At 36.0% G+C, this 15476-nt stretch overlaps 1 long non-coding RNA gene across 2 annotated transcripts; it reads right to left on the reverse strand.

Moving 5' to 3' along the window:
- Window positions 1–4689: 4689 nt before the first annotated feature.
- Window positions 4690–15430, reverse strand: LOC123608571. Of its 2 annotated transcripts, none has more exons than XR_006717310.1 (3): window positions 15332–15430; window positions 10655–10732; window positions 4690–4718 (listed from the first exon to the last, which is right to left on the reverse strand). It is a non-coding gene; the product is annotated as an uncharacterized LOC123608571 (long non-coding RNA). The 2 variants fall into 2 exon arrangements; XR_006717313.1 differs by lacking the exon at window positions 4690–4718 and adding an exon at window positions 8989–9693.
- Window positions 15431–15476: the final 46 nt, after the last annotated feature.

The following is a 15476-nucleotide window of genomic DNA, read 5'->3' on the forward strand; positions in this document are numbered from 1 at the left end:
TAAGAAAAGCAGTTCTCATGCTAAAAGGCATAACCGGACTCTATGTGTTATGCTAACAAAGTTCTTTGCTTTCTACTGAGTCTCTTCTTGGAAGAGGAATGATGAAAAAAAGGGGATAATGAGATTTAAGAAAATCGCAACTTGTCACACTTATTTTATGTTTGTGACCATATATGATAATATTTTGGGTTTTGCTTAATTACCATTTTTACCTATATCTTTATGTACCACGTTATTTCAGGTAATAATGTTAGACAAAATAAATTATGTTAATGGTTATGTTAACTACTATATTCTTTTTTTTTTATAGCTCACAATGGAGTGCTCCATACTTATAAAAATTAGTTAGGAAACAGTTGCAAATACCTCCAAATAGTATTTACGTAAGCTCTGCAAAATTATTTGTATTTAAAAGGCTTTAATACAGGAAAAAAGAGAATCTTTGATTTGCACAAAGCTTAGAAGAAAATGAATATTTTACACACTAAGTGAAGGCAGTATCAGCTTCGAGAATGAAGAGTTTTGGGGTTCAGTCAGACCCAGATTTAAATTCCAACTTTATCACCTACATACTGGGCTGTGTAAACTTGGGCAAATTATGTTTTCTAAACCTAAATTTTGTCTTTAAAAAGTTGGCGGTACTTATTTGATGGACCAATTATGTTCAATAAATGGCAGCTGTTGTCAAATATACAATAGTTATTTTGCTTTTGGAAAATTTGCAAAATTTGGGGGAAAGTCAATACTAAGTTTGCCTTGTTCACATGGGTTTCAGCCTGTTTTCATTTCTCACACAACTGGCTGGAACCATCCTAAGTAGATTCTTCCCTCAAACCTTCTTCGAACTCAAATGATACAGAGCTACTCACCTGATTTCAAGTATTACCTATCAAGTCTTTTGAATGACTTCTTTCAGAATCATCCTTGGCCCAGTCAGGGATTTGGACTGGAAGCCATCTCTTTTTGGTGCCAGCCTCACAGGTGGATGAATTCTGTTGGTCCCAGTGCTATATTCCTCCAGTTCACAGCATGCTTTGAGACTACGTACATCTCAGACTGTGTATTAAATGCTTAGTAATGTCAAAATAATTTTAAAAATCATTATCTGAAGGAAGGATACTGACACTTACTGAAGGCCAAATAAGTACTAGTAACTGTTGTTAAAGAATAAACTGAGGGGCATTAAAAAGTTTAAGTTTATTTGGACAAAAATCTATTCGTATCAGGTATCACCAAACCAGAAGTGATTAGGCATCACTAAACCAGAAGTGATTAGGAGCTCTCCACAGACAGTAGGTAGGGCCAAGAGTTTCATAGGGAAGACGTGGAAACAAAGCAAGGAACTTATTTTGACTGTATATAGCTTAAGCGCATGCATTATTTAGGAAAGCCTAGTTGGCTGTTTGTGATTTGTTGCCTTAGATTTAAACGGCATAATCTTGAGGCATTTACAGGTTTAGGCATCGGAGGCACCTCAATCTAATGGCCTCCATGCTTAATTAATTTAACACTGTGCTAAGAGCTAGGTTATACCACTTATCTCTTAATTCTCATAACAACTGTCAGAGGTAGGAATGTTCTGAAAGCAATCTGAAAATATCAAACAATACCAGTACATTGATATTACCAATACCAATTGTCATCGTGGGAATATATCTCAATTTTTAAAAATCCTCTATAATAATCTGTATAAAAATAGTTAATGCAAGGCTCTTCAGGATGGCATAAATTGGAAGTAATTCAAATACAGGTTTCCCCTGCTATCAGAAAGAAGAGCTTCCCTATTCCTATGAAATATTTCATAAGCTGAAATGGAATAAAGCAAAGAAGCAATTATCACTAACTTATATGGAAAATTTTTTGAGTGTTTCCAGACCAAAAATTAACCTCTCTTAGGCCTTTCCAATAGCCTAGGACACTTCTTGCTAAGTGATACACAAAATCAACTGAGGTAAAGCATAGGTGCTCAAAGACACAGTCCAAAGCTATTATGGCTGCTTGATACTGAGTGTAGTTCTGGGAAAGGAGCTTGGTGGGGCCACTGTTGCTGCTCAGGTCTGGACAGCCTCGATAACAGCTCGCCACAACACAAACACTGAATGCTATTTTCATTTTTCTTTCCTTTTCATAAAAGTGAAAATCTTCTTTGGATTTCTTCCAGAGAGTAAAAGCAGGTAGTACTATCAAGTCTTTTATAAAAGCACAGTGGGTATAACACAAACTTTTGAAAAGTAGGGACTACCTGTACATAGCATTCATCAAATTATTGTTACCCCAACACTATGGAAAAGCTTCTGCTCGTTGTATTCGTAAAATGTGGAGTCTTTAAAAATCTATGTGCATAAACTAAATTTAACAAAAAGTATGGAAAACTATTTAGTTTATAACCACCCAAAGTTATACATACACAAACAAGGCTTAAAAAGGAAAATACTAATAAAAAGCAATGTTTATTGGGTTCTTTATGCCCCCTAAAATTGTGTCATGGCAAACAAAACACATAAATTTTAAAAAACACTACAGAAAAACTGTTTCCATGATTATTCACTTATGCTTAAGTGATTAAATATCAAGTTTATGTCATGAAGTATAAAGTAAGATAGTATAAGATAGATAAGTAAGATAGTAAGATAGTATATCACTTTGTTCAGAGACTAGTGAAAATTTTTATATCAATAAATTTAGTGTGTAGGAGACGTCTCCACAACTACTGTTAAAGGCTCAGACAGGTCCTGATGTTGGAGAACTGATGGGGCAGACTGATAAAAGCCTATGTATATACACTAGACTACAGGATCCTTCTGGAGAGAACACAGATTTAAGTACAAGGGTCAGCTCTAGCAAAGACAGTCTAGTAACGATGCCTTAATTATCTTGGCAGAAGAGTGATTCTGAGCACAGGCTGCTGTATGTCATTCAGATCCCTCCAGTAGGGATTCGGAGTAGATGGAAGGAAAGAGAGGCCATAAACAGTCTTTTAAGCTTTCTTAAGGCAGTGAGCACAAATTAGCTATACAATTAGGGTATCCCCCACAGAAAGTAAAAGAAAAAGGGAAAGGAAGCATTTTCAGGACTTTGCCAAAGATCTTGGCTCTCTGAAAGTGTCATCACATTAGTGTGGGAGTGCATTGTGAGGATGCAGTGTCCAGAAAAGAGCCAAAACTGAAACAGTGCCTGAGGGAGACATAGTAGTATCCATAGAAGTAGTCACAAATGCCAAGCAGATGCTACTTGCAAGGCAGCTGACCAGATTTGTTCTTAATAATTAGACACTTAGGGAATTCCCAAAAATATTTGCAGGGAAGGGAGAAGATTCAAGCCTTTGTACAGATTTGAAGTTCTGCAGGTGGGGCAAAGCCACTGAAGTATATAGGTTATTGTTATTCTTGTGATCCTACTTACAATCATAAGTTGACCAAGCTTGGGAAATCCTGGGTCACAAGAGAAAATATACAGACCTTCTCATTATATAAGAATTAGAGACAGCTTGTGTGTCAACAGGATATTTCTAACTTAAATCATTTGAAAAATACTAGGGGAACTTATTTTGTAAAAGTAACCCTAGAGGGGAGCCTGGGTAGCTCAGTTGGTTAAGCTTCCGACTCTTGATTTGGGCTCAGGTCATGATCTTAGGGTTTGTGAGTTCTGCACTGACCCCACAGAGCCTGCTTGAGATTCTCTCTCCCACCCTCTCTCTCTGTTCCTCTTCCACTCTCACTCTCTCTTTCTCTCTCAAAATAAATATATAATATTTAAAAATATGTTTAAATATTAAAAATACTAAAAATATTTTAAAATATATGTAAAAATAAATAAAAAATAAAAGTAACCATAAATAAAATTCTTCTGCAAGGCAAAAAATCATCTTTTTAATACCCAACTAAATATCTGCTATATATCTTATAAATATACATTTTTCAAAAATATTTCAAAACAGATATATTTATAACATTTTGTTTCCTCTGAAAAATTCTTTAATAATTCTCTTCTATAATTTCAGTAGGGTACCATTAATATTGAATAGACTTGGAAAGCCCAATGGAAGTCTTCAAATAGTTACAGTAAAACGGCAGGACATATAGGAGACAGAAATTGCAATGTTAGCACTGCCGCCCAATTGTAGGAATTGCGGAGGTTGGTTAGATGGTAGGAAGCTGACAAGGTCAGACTTTTTGTTGGCTGTTTCCCACAACACAATATAAGCTCCATGAGTTCAGGGTCTTGGTTCACTCACGGCTGTATTCCCAAAACCTGGACAGTGCTTTTATAATTTTACAATATTACAAAATATTTCCTGAATGAATATAATCAAGTATATTACTTATATTTCAGATAGAATGAAAAATTTTACCATTAACAAATTCGTCATGGAGTCAACCAACTGATATGTAACTACAGAACACATAAGACACATTACATACATAAATACATACACACACACCCATACATACAATGTTTATCACACATTATGGGAAGAAAACTTTTCCCCTACATATGAAGCACTTTATTTTTATTTACTTTACCCATCATAGTGAATACTAACTCAGGTGGCATGTCCTAATTAATTAACTGATATAATTAATTCATTATGAGCTCAATCAATAAGAACTTGAAAACAGATACAACAAGAACATTTGTCTTTGATTTCCCTTTCTGCTTTTTTATTTGGTAAATAATTCTGGGTGTATTCACTGCAGACCGTCTATTATTCTGTATATCTGAACATATAAAATAAAAGTGCAACAAGTTAATATGTATAGTATTGATAAACATGAGTAAAGTAAATGAAAATATGTAATGCAACAGATAAAAAGCATACATATGTAAAAGCTTTCAAAATAGGTATTTTTAAGAACTAATCCCTAAAACAAAGAAATTTTTAAAAATAGCTGTATATTAAAATTTCTTGCAACACCTAAAAATGATTTAAGTCCAGTGACTTTAGAACACAGCTCAGGGGCACCTGGGTGGCTCAGTTGGTTAAGTATCCAACTTTTGATTTTGGCTCAGGTCATGATCTCACAGTTCGTAAGTTCAAGCCCCAAATCAGGCTCTACCTGCTTGGGATTCTCTCTCTCCTTCTCTCTCTCTGCCCTTCCCCTGCTTCCTCTCTCTCTCTCTCTCTCTCTCTCTCACTATCTCTCTCAATAAACAAATAAACATTTAAAAAAATAAGAACACAGCTCAGAACACTACAAGGACAAAAAGAACTACAACGACCTTTTAAATTTCATTCAGTCATTTTCTTGGTAGTTCTAATATTAGTTTTGTTATTTGAAATTATGTTTCTTACAGTGCAAGATAAACACATGTTTTAGTTAATAATGTTAAGAATCAAAATTTCAGTATAAGAGAAAAAATAGACCTACTCAGGAAATAAAAGAACAAAATAAAATATTGTAATGTTAAAGAGAATTGAAAATGATTTTTAAGCATGCATTTTTTGTCTAGCTGTACAGACTGGAATGGCCAGAAACATTGCTAGCCCCGTAAAGAACACCCCTACTACTTATATTCTGGGCTTCAATATCATTCCCCACTATGATAAACTAGGAACTCTTGGTTTGGGCTCACGTCATGATCTCACAGTTATTAGGCTCAAGCCCACATCAGACTCCACACTGACACACACTCCCTCTCCCTCTCTCTCTACCCCTGCCCTGCTTGCTCTTTCTGTCTCTCAAAATAAATAAATAAAAAACTTCAAAAAAATTTTTGAAAAGTGCATTGTCTTAAAAAATTATATTTATGTAAAAAACCGGAAAGGCATTTTTAAATTTTTAAATATTCACACAGTCAAATTAAACTATATTTTCTTTCCAAAGCTTCTGGTTTTTCTGTTAATAAAGTTTATCCAGGCCCTAAGTTAAACATTCAGTCTCCTAAATTTTCTTAGGTTTTCTTTCTCTAAAAAGTAACTTTTTATTTAAAAAAAAAAAATTTTTTTTTTAATAGGGGCGCCTGGGTGGCTCAGTTGGTTGAGCGACTGACTTCGGCTCAGGTCATGATCTTGCAGTTTGTGAGTTCGAGCCCCACGTCGGGCTCTGTGCTGACAGCTCAGAGCCTGGAGCCTGCTTCGGATTCTGTGTCTCCCCCTCTCTCTGCCCCTCCCCTGCTCATGCTCTGTGTGTCTCTCTCTCAATAATAAATAAACGCAGAAAACAATTTTTAAAAAAAAAGTTTAAATAATTTTTTTAATGTTTATTTTTGAATTTTTTTTAAACGTTTTATTTATTTTTGAGACAGGGAGAGACAGAGCATGAACGGGGGAGGGTCAGAGAGAGAGGGAGACACAGAATCTGAAACAGGCTCCAGGCTCCGAGCTGTCAGCACAGAGCCCAACGCGGGGCTCCAACTCACAGACAGTGAGATCGTGACCTGAGCCGAAGTTGCACGCTTAACCAACTGAGCCACCCAGGCGCCACTTAATGTTTATTTTTGAAAAAGAGAGAGAGAGAGAGAGAGAGAGAGAGAGAGAGCCAGCGAGCATGTGAGCAGAGGAGGGGTGGAGAGAGAGGAAGACACAGAATCCGAAGCAGGACCCAGGCTCCGAGCTGTCAGCACAGAGCCCATGCGGAGCTTGAACTCACGAACTGTGAGATCATGACCTGAGCCGAAGACAGAGGTCAACCGACTAGCCACCCAGGCGCCCCTTAGATTTTCTATGTATTCACTGACATCAAAGGGGGAAAAAGATAATTTCATCTTACTTTTTCCTGTGTCCATATCAATTATTTTATTATCTTATTTAAATACATTCACCAGGACTTCAAAACATAATGTTAAGTAATTATGATTGTTTTCAATGAAAACAGCTTCAATATTTTATTTCCATTTTTTACCAAGAAAACAACAGAAAATGTTATTCTAAATTATCTAAATCATATTTAGTTTCCCTCTATGCCCATTCTGGTTTTGTTCATTATTATTAGGAATGGTTGTGAATTTTATCAACTTCCATTTCATAATCTATAGATGTGATCACTTCTTTTTTGTTCCTCTCAATGTGTTCATATAATAAATTCTGTATTAGCTTTCCTGATATTGCAACCATCTTTGCATTCCTGGAAAATAATGTGTACCTGATGATAGCATATTATTGGTTTGATATTTTGCTAGATTCACTTGCTCATATTTCATATATAGTTTTCATAACTATATTCCTAAATGAGATTTGTCCTTGCCTTTCTTTTCTGTACAAACCGGTGAGTCCTAAATTTATGTGACTATGAATTGAGAAGGCTTGTATCTTTCAGAGTATTTAGTATCCATTTTTCTTTCTTTTTCCTTTTTTAAAACAGAGGTATAGGGGCATCTGGGTGGCTCAGTTGGTTATGTGTCCAACTTCGGCTCATGTCACAATCTCATGGTTCATGAGTATGAGCCATGCATCAGCCCTGCATCTCTGCTGTCAGCACATAGCCTGCCTTGGATCATCTGTCTTCCTTTCTCTCTCCCCCTACCCTGTTTGCACTTGCACGCTCTCTCTCTCTCTCTAAAATAAATAAACATTAAAACAAATCTTAAAAAGAACATCCAATGGAAAAAAGACAGTCTCTTTAACAAATGGTGCTGGGAGAACTGGACAGCAACATGCAGAAGATTGAAACTAGACCACTTTCTCACACCGTTCACAAAAACAAACTCAAAATGGATAAAGGACCTGAATGTGACACAGGAAACCATCAAAACCCTAGAGGAGAAAGCAGGAAAAGACCTCTCTGACCTCAGCCGTAGCCATCTCTTACTCGACACATCCCCAAAGGCAAGGGAATTAAAAGCAAAAGTGAATTACTGGGACCTTATGAAGATAAAAAGCTTCTGCACAGCAAAGGAAACAACCAACAAAACTAAAAGGCAACCAACGGAATGGGAAAAGATATTTGCAAATGACATGTCGGACAAAGGGCTAGTATCCAAAATCTATAAAGAGCTCACCAAACTCCACACCCGAAAAACAAATAACCCAGTGAAGACATGGGCAGAAAACATGAATAGACACTTCTCTAAAGAAGACATCCGGATGGCCAACAGGCACATGAAAAGATGTTCAGCGTCGCTCCTTATCAGGGAAATACAAATCAAAACCACACTCAGGTATCACCTCACGCCAGTCAGAGTGGCCAAAATGAACAAATCAGGAGACTATAGATGCTGGAGAGGATGTGGAGAAACGGGAACCCTCTTGCACTGTTGGTGGGAATGCAAGTTGGTGCAGCCGCTCTGGAAAGCAGTGTGGAGGTTCCTCAAAAAATTAAAAATAGACCTACCCTATGACCCAGCAATAGCACTGCTAGGAATTTATCCAAGGGATACAGGAGTACTGATGCATAGGGGCACTGTTACCCCAATGTTTATAGCAGCACTCTCAACAATAGCCAAATTATGGAAAGAGCCTAAATGTCCATCAACTGATGAATGGATAAAGAAATTGTGGTTTAAATACACAATGGAATACTACGTGGCAATGAGAAAAAATGAAATATGGCCTTTTGTAGCAACGTGGATGGAATTGGAGAGTGTGATGCTAAGTGAAATAAGCCATACAGAGAAAGACAGATACCATATGGTTTCACTCTTATGTAGATCCTGAGAAACTTAACAGAAACCCGTGGGGGAGGAGAAGGACAAAAAAAAAAAAAAAGAGGTTAGAGTGGGAGAGGGCCAAAGCATAAGAGACTGTTAAAAACTGAGAATAAACTGAGGGTTGATGGGGGGTGGGAGGGAGGGGAGGGTGGGTGATGGGTATTGAGGAAGGCACCTTTTGGGATGAGCACTGGGTGTTGTATGGAAACCAATTTGACGATAAATTTCATAAAAAAAAATAATAATAATTTATATCTCATTAGGAAATCCTCTTATATAAGATTTTCAAGTATGTTGTCACTGAGCTGAATGTAATTATTTTAATCTTCTGTATCTATATTATTTCTCATCTTATACATATTTCTTTATTTATTCTTTAATTTATACTCAGAATTTAAGTACAAAATTTACTTATTTTAGTCTTTCTTCTTCAATAATGAAAGTACTTTAAATAAATCTTTTACTTTATCCCATAAATTTTTTTAAAGAGTTCTTTATAATACTTCCTGTGATTTCCTCTGCTCCAAGAACAATCTTAATTATGTTTCATAATTTCCAAGTCATTAAGATTTGATACTCTATTATTGTTTCTACTTGATTGGCTTTTAGATCAGAGAATATTGCCCATAAAATGTCTACTTTCCTGACTTTAATGTTTCTTTTGTGAACAAGTACATGACCAATTTTTTATAAATGTCCTAAATCATACAAGGGAATCATATATTCTTCAGTCAAAAGATGTATAAGTACATGTACATTATGAAAAAACTCAGCTTATTGATTATATTATTCAATTCTTATATAGCCCACTAATTTCTGCCTATTAACTCTGTCACTGTAAAACAATGTTCAAATCTTCCATAAATTACATTCAAGTTTTCCTTGCAATTCTCATTGCTTTCATCTTATATCAAGTGCTAGCAGTAACGTAGAGCTCAGAAATTCTCATTCAGTAGTAATAAGAATGTAAATTGGCATGATGACTTCGAAAAACAGTATTATGAAGTACAAGTGAAGATATGCATAGCTGTGACCACCAATTTCAATCCTGGAAAAATCCCCTCTGGCACCAGGATACATGGACTAAAATGTTTACTGCTGCTCTAACTGTAATATGAAAAAAATGTAAGCAACTCAAACATCTATTAACTACAGAGTTAACAAATTATAATATATCCATAATAGTTAATTACACAGCAGTAAAAATGAAAAAATATAGCTACACGCAACATCATGAATAAATCTCAGGAATGTAATAATATTGAATGAGGAAAAGATACAGAAAAAATAGCAAGATCTCATTTATATGAAGTTCAAAAATATTCAAAACTAAGCAATATATTAGGAGTACACCTATGTGTGGTAAAACTATAGAAAAGACAGGGAACAATAAACAAAATTCAGTGTACTGGTTGCTATCTCGGAGGGTGAGACTAAGACACAGGATTTGTCCAAGCGCACACAACAATTTCCAAGGTAATAGTACCCTACTTTTTTCTAAAACTTAATCGTGTGCACAAATGTCAATGTACTATAGTTATTTATGTCTTGCAATGATTTATAAATATATGTGATTTCCTAATATTTAATAAAAACAATAAGACAATAAAAACCTGGAGAGCAAATTCCTATAATGACTTTTGTGACAAAATTATCATTAATGGCTATTCCAGTAATAACAGGGAGGAGGCTTCTCTCATTTATTCAGTATTTACTGAGCAGCTACTATGTGCCCTCACTGTTCAGCACTGAGTGAACAAAATAACAAAATAAACAAAACCCTTATTCTATTGGAGCTTACATCCAGTGGGACAGAATCAACTCCTTATTGCTATTTTCTATGAACCAAGAGAAGCCATTTCTTTTACTAGTAACTTGTTCAGGTTTTATGGTGAATTTAAACTACATTATATATATATATGGTGTGTATATATATATATACACACCATATATATATGCCATATACATAATACATATATATACCTGTGATTGAAAAATAGATCTTATTTTAGTATTAGAAAATTTTGCTATAAATTTACATTTTAAATTAAAATCATTCTTTTCTTACATATCGTTCATCAAATCTGTAGTTATCATTGTCCAATAGGGTTTTTGAGCAGCTACATATCTTGATAGATTCTTCCACCTAGGAAACAAGCAATCTAAATTGAAGCATGTCAAGTAAAGCAAATAAATACATATTAAATACACTTAAGTATTCATAGTACACATTTCTTATAGCCTTTGGTTAGAAGTCTTAAATGTATCCACTTCTGCAATAACCTTTGCAGGAACCAATACAGATTGTGTATTTTGGTCCCTTCACTTAGGGTCACAATGTATAACTTAATTACCCAAATACTTAAGTATCTCTCTGGTCAAACCAATAATGTTCAAGCACAATGAAAAAGAAAACTAGTTATTCCATGTAATTCTACATAATTATCAAAAAAGAAAATTATGTTCATTCAAGAGTGGCAAAAATGAATATACTGAATGATGGATCCCATTCTTTATTTCCACCAAACACGTTAACAGCAAGTCAATGACACCTCTTTGACGTGGAGCACTGACAAGACTTAATTAACTAGGTGTGAATTTATCTCAACTTGTTATGACACTACATTTATTTTCAGCCAGTACCAACCAATCCTCTTAGGTATTTCTAAGTTATTTTGTACACAATTTTTACATGTTAAAAGACTAATAAATAACCTATAGTCCTAAATTGTAAAGATTATATGTAACATTTATGTAAAAAACAATGCCTTTTATTTAAAATAAAGTGTTTCTGACCAATGATTTAAATTGTATCTGCCTAATTTGTGGTTTTTACACATTTGTACATGAATAAGTTTCAATCAAACTCAAAACTAAATATGTCTAATATGTGTTATCTAAGCAGAGGATGGGAGAATGGAGAATCTTTATTTTTTTTTTCTTTTAAAAGAGTGTATTAAGCCACTTTTGTTTTGTTGTGTTTTGTTTGGCTTTTTTTTTTTTTTTTTTTTTTAGGATTCTATCTAAAGAAATAGAATGGTTACATAGACCATATGTAAGTATTATTATCTCTATCTACAAATGGTGAGCCAGGCTCTGAAAAATTTAGAGTATCTCCAAACCAGAAAATAGCAGAACAGAGACTCTTATCTAGATTCTCTATTCAAAATTTTGAATTCTTTTCACCACACATATTATTACCTCTCTTAGTTGGAGTGAGTGGCTTTCAGTATCAGGGGGGAAAAAATACCAAAAAGAGGAGAAATACTCTTAGATAGTCTAAAGTTTAGAAAAGATACAGATTATTAAAAAATTTCTTTTGGATAACTTCCACCTTTTCAATAAAAATCTGAGTGTCCACTGTATGCCAGGCACATGGGAGACAAAAATGAATAAAAGTCCTTACTCTAAATAAAGGAGCACGTAGTGTAGCACAGACATATTCAGCGACAATTACAATAAAATATTATGAATACAAGAACACTGACATACAGAGGATGTTGTCACCTATGCAAGCAAGAGCAAGGGTGCCAGCTTTGGGTGGCTAGAGTCAGAAAACATTTCATCTAATCAACAAACATTAGGCACTGTGCCAGAAGCTGGAGCAGATAAATAAAACAGACCGGATCATAGCTCTCCTTGAACTTGCATTATAGAAGACACTATAAACAAGCAAATAAACGAGGTCATCCCATGTGATACTGGAATGAAATAGATCAACATACAGAGAAGACTGGGTCACTATCAAGTGACATGTCAAGTAAGAACTCCCATGAAAAAATGAGGAAGACCTGAGACGTCAGGGATGTATACCATTTTAAATGGTTATTGTTTAGCCTTTGGGGGCAAAATCAGTATGTTTCTAAAAACTAAGTACCTTTATATTCTACGTAAAGTTTACTTTACTTTCAGGTAATGGTGTCATTTCGCTAAAGCTCAAAATCTCTTGGTTGAAGTTTCATCATCACCCAGTTGAAAAAATAAAGATGAAAGAACCCTTCTCCTTTCAATAAACAGAGCTGTTCTCAGCAGAAGGTAGCCTGGGGTAGCGGCGACAAGGTGCTGATGGCACTGAGGGCTGTCCTCACCTAGGCCAGCTCTCCTGGAAGTGCGCCGTCCGAAGGAGGGTGCGGTGCGCTCCGTGCAGGTGCTGGTGCAGGTGCCAGGTGCAGGCTGCCTCCTTGCCCTCGGAGCTCGAGCTCGGCCGCTACTAACGGATCTGTCCCAGGCCCGCCCAGTCCAGAAGGCTGCAGCCTCTGCCCTCCACCAGCAGCCTCCCACTTGGAAATGAAAAACCAATAGCCTAAGGCCCACCTCCTCCCACTTCCAAACACGTGTAACCACGAGCCTCTGGGATAGTCCTTGCAGATCTGGTGGCACGTGCCAAACACGTGACGTCATACGTCACGCACAGGGCAGAGCCACGCCAGTTGGAGCCTGGGACAGACATTGGTCTCCAGGCGCAGGAAGGTGGGTCCTGAATTGCGTGTGTGGTATTGTAACACTCAGGACCTCTCAAAGGCCCCGGGATGTGGCGCAGGCTCCGAGGGGTTTTCTTGCCATCTCCTACAACTCATCCCTCAATTTTGGGAGTGCTTCTGGCCCTAGCAACTGAGATTTAAATGCGGACCCAGAGAACTGCGCTCCTAGCTTAAAGTGGAGATCCTCTGGCCCCAGAGGTTTGGAATTCAGTCTGTGGAGAAGAGTAAATGGGGCAGAATGTGGTTGATTTATTTGTGATGAAAACGAAGGCTCAAGAGACAAGGTCCTGCCATACATCATTTTGAAGAAAAGGAATGATGGATTTAGGAAGCCCAAAAATAGTACCAGGGAGCAGAAATATTTAATCCTAAAAGCTAACACCTTTCAATTCTTGTCAATTCAGTGTCCCTTATTTTTCAGAGGTTTATTCGCCCTCAAACCGTTTCTCCCAAAGTATCAAATTTTTGTTAAAATTACACCAGCAGTAATTTTGGAAAATATCATCAAAAGTAATGTTGCATAATGTGATGCCAATAAGGGACCCCAGGATTAGAAGTTAAGAGACCTGGGATATTAGTCCCAGGCTTGATGTGGCCACCTGTAGGAACTACATTCCCTTGCCTCAAATTTATTGATCAGTAAAGTAAGGGAGTTGAAACAGAGCTCTTAAAATTTTTTTTGACCTTAGCAAAGGTCAAATTATCACAGATAGTCATGCAAATTTTTGTAACTGTAGTTTTGCCCGGATCAAACCAGATATTAGGAACGCTTAGTACAGGGAACAAATCAAGGATAGACTTAGAGCATACTGGCAAGAAAAAAAATAGAAAAATTCTTAGTCAAAGCAGTATCTCTAAAATTTAGTTTATTAAATTTTTTTTATTAACGTTTTTTATTTTTGAGGGACAGAGAGAGACCGAGCACAAGCAGGGGAGGGGCGGGGGGAGGGGGTGGACACAGAGTGGGTTCCAGGCTCTGAGTTGTCAGCACAGAGCCAGACACCGGGCTCGAACCCACAAATGGTGAGATAGTGACCTGACCCAAAGTCAGATGTTTGACTGAGCCACCCAGGCAGCCCTAAAATTTAGTTTATCAAACCATTCGGTTTAATGTAGTTGAATACAATTCAAAATTGACCCTTATTGGCTTGTATAAAGAATAAATGCTGTCAGTTCTTTGGTTCTTAAAGAACAGTAGGAAGGTACATATTTAGATCTCCTGTTCCTTAGATCTTGCAACCTTCTTTTGTTACTTTGTTACTGACCAAAGTTTTCTCTTCCCTTTGTGGTCTCAGCTTTCTTACTTCCTACTTAGATTTGATTCTGGCCCTGTGCGGGTTTGTTTTTTTTTTTGGTGTGTGTGTGTGTGTGTGTGTGTGTTAAAGTCCTATCACCAAATCTAAAACTTTTTCAGTCTTCATTCTTTTTGAGTTTTATAAGTATCTGATGCTAGCGATATCCCATACTTCTTAACATAACCTTCTTTTTCTTTCGTAAGATAAGTTTGTGTTTTATTTCTGGCTATTCTCTATGTCTTCTCTTCCTCCTTCCTCTCCTTTCTCCACACCCCAAAGTCTTGCACTTCATTCATTTTGTCATTAAATTCTGTTTCATGGAAATCACATGTGAATATTGCCTTAAATTATTTGTTAGAAACTTTATAAATCTCTAACTCTAATACTATTCTTTGTCCAGAGTTTTCCAAATATTTGCTGAACAAAATAATAATAAAATCACCAATTATTGGTGGCATCAATGTAAGCACTTAGTATATTGAATAAATATTATTAAAAATTTTTAATGCAGTATCCTCAGATATGTGATAAATATATGGTGTATATAGTACTTATAAGTCTTGATACTATACCCACTGTATATGTACTTCTGGCAAACATTACTGTATTTCACTATGTACTTGTGTATCTTATAATGCTATTATAAATACTATCATTTTGGGGAAAAGAGTTTATAGTTATGAATAATAATAAAAGTAAGACATGAATTATCAGCTCTTGAAAAAATGCCCTGCATCTTTACCATGTGGAAAGCCAATGTTTGTATTACTAGAATAGCAATTCTCAACTTTTTGGTCTCAAAAGCTGTTTACACTTTTACAAATTATTGAGAACCCCCCCCCAAATTTTTGTTTATGTGATTTGTATCTATTGATAATAACTTATTAGAAATTAATGCTGAGAAATTTAGAAAATACTTGTTAATTCATATGGTAGGCAGTCTTTATGATGGCCCCCAATGATTCTTACCTGGTGGTATTCATGCCCTTGTGTAATCCCCTCCCCTTGAGCATGTGCTGGATTAATTGATATATATATATATTTTTTTTTTTTTTTTTGAAGGACACGTCCAGGGGCGCCTGGGTGGCGCAGTCGGTTAAGCGTCCGACTTCAG

This window comes from Leopardus geoffroyi, chromosome A1, assembly GCF_018350155.1.
Source record: "Leopardus geoffroyi isolate Oge1 chromosome A1, O.geoffroyi_Oge1_pat1.0, whole genome shotgun sequence".
Classification (NCBI taxonomy): Eukaryota; Metazoa; Chordata; class Mammalia; order Carnivora; family Felidae; genus Leopardus; species Leopardus geoffroyi.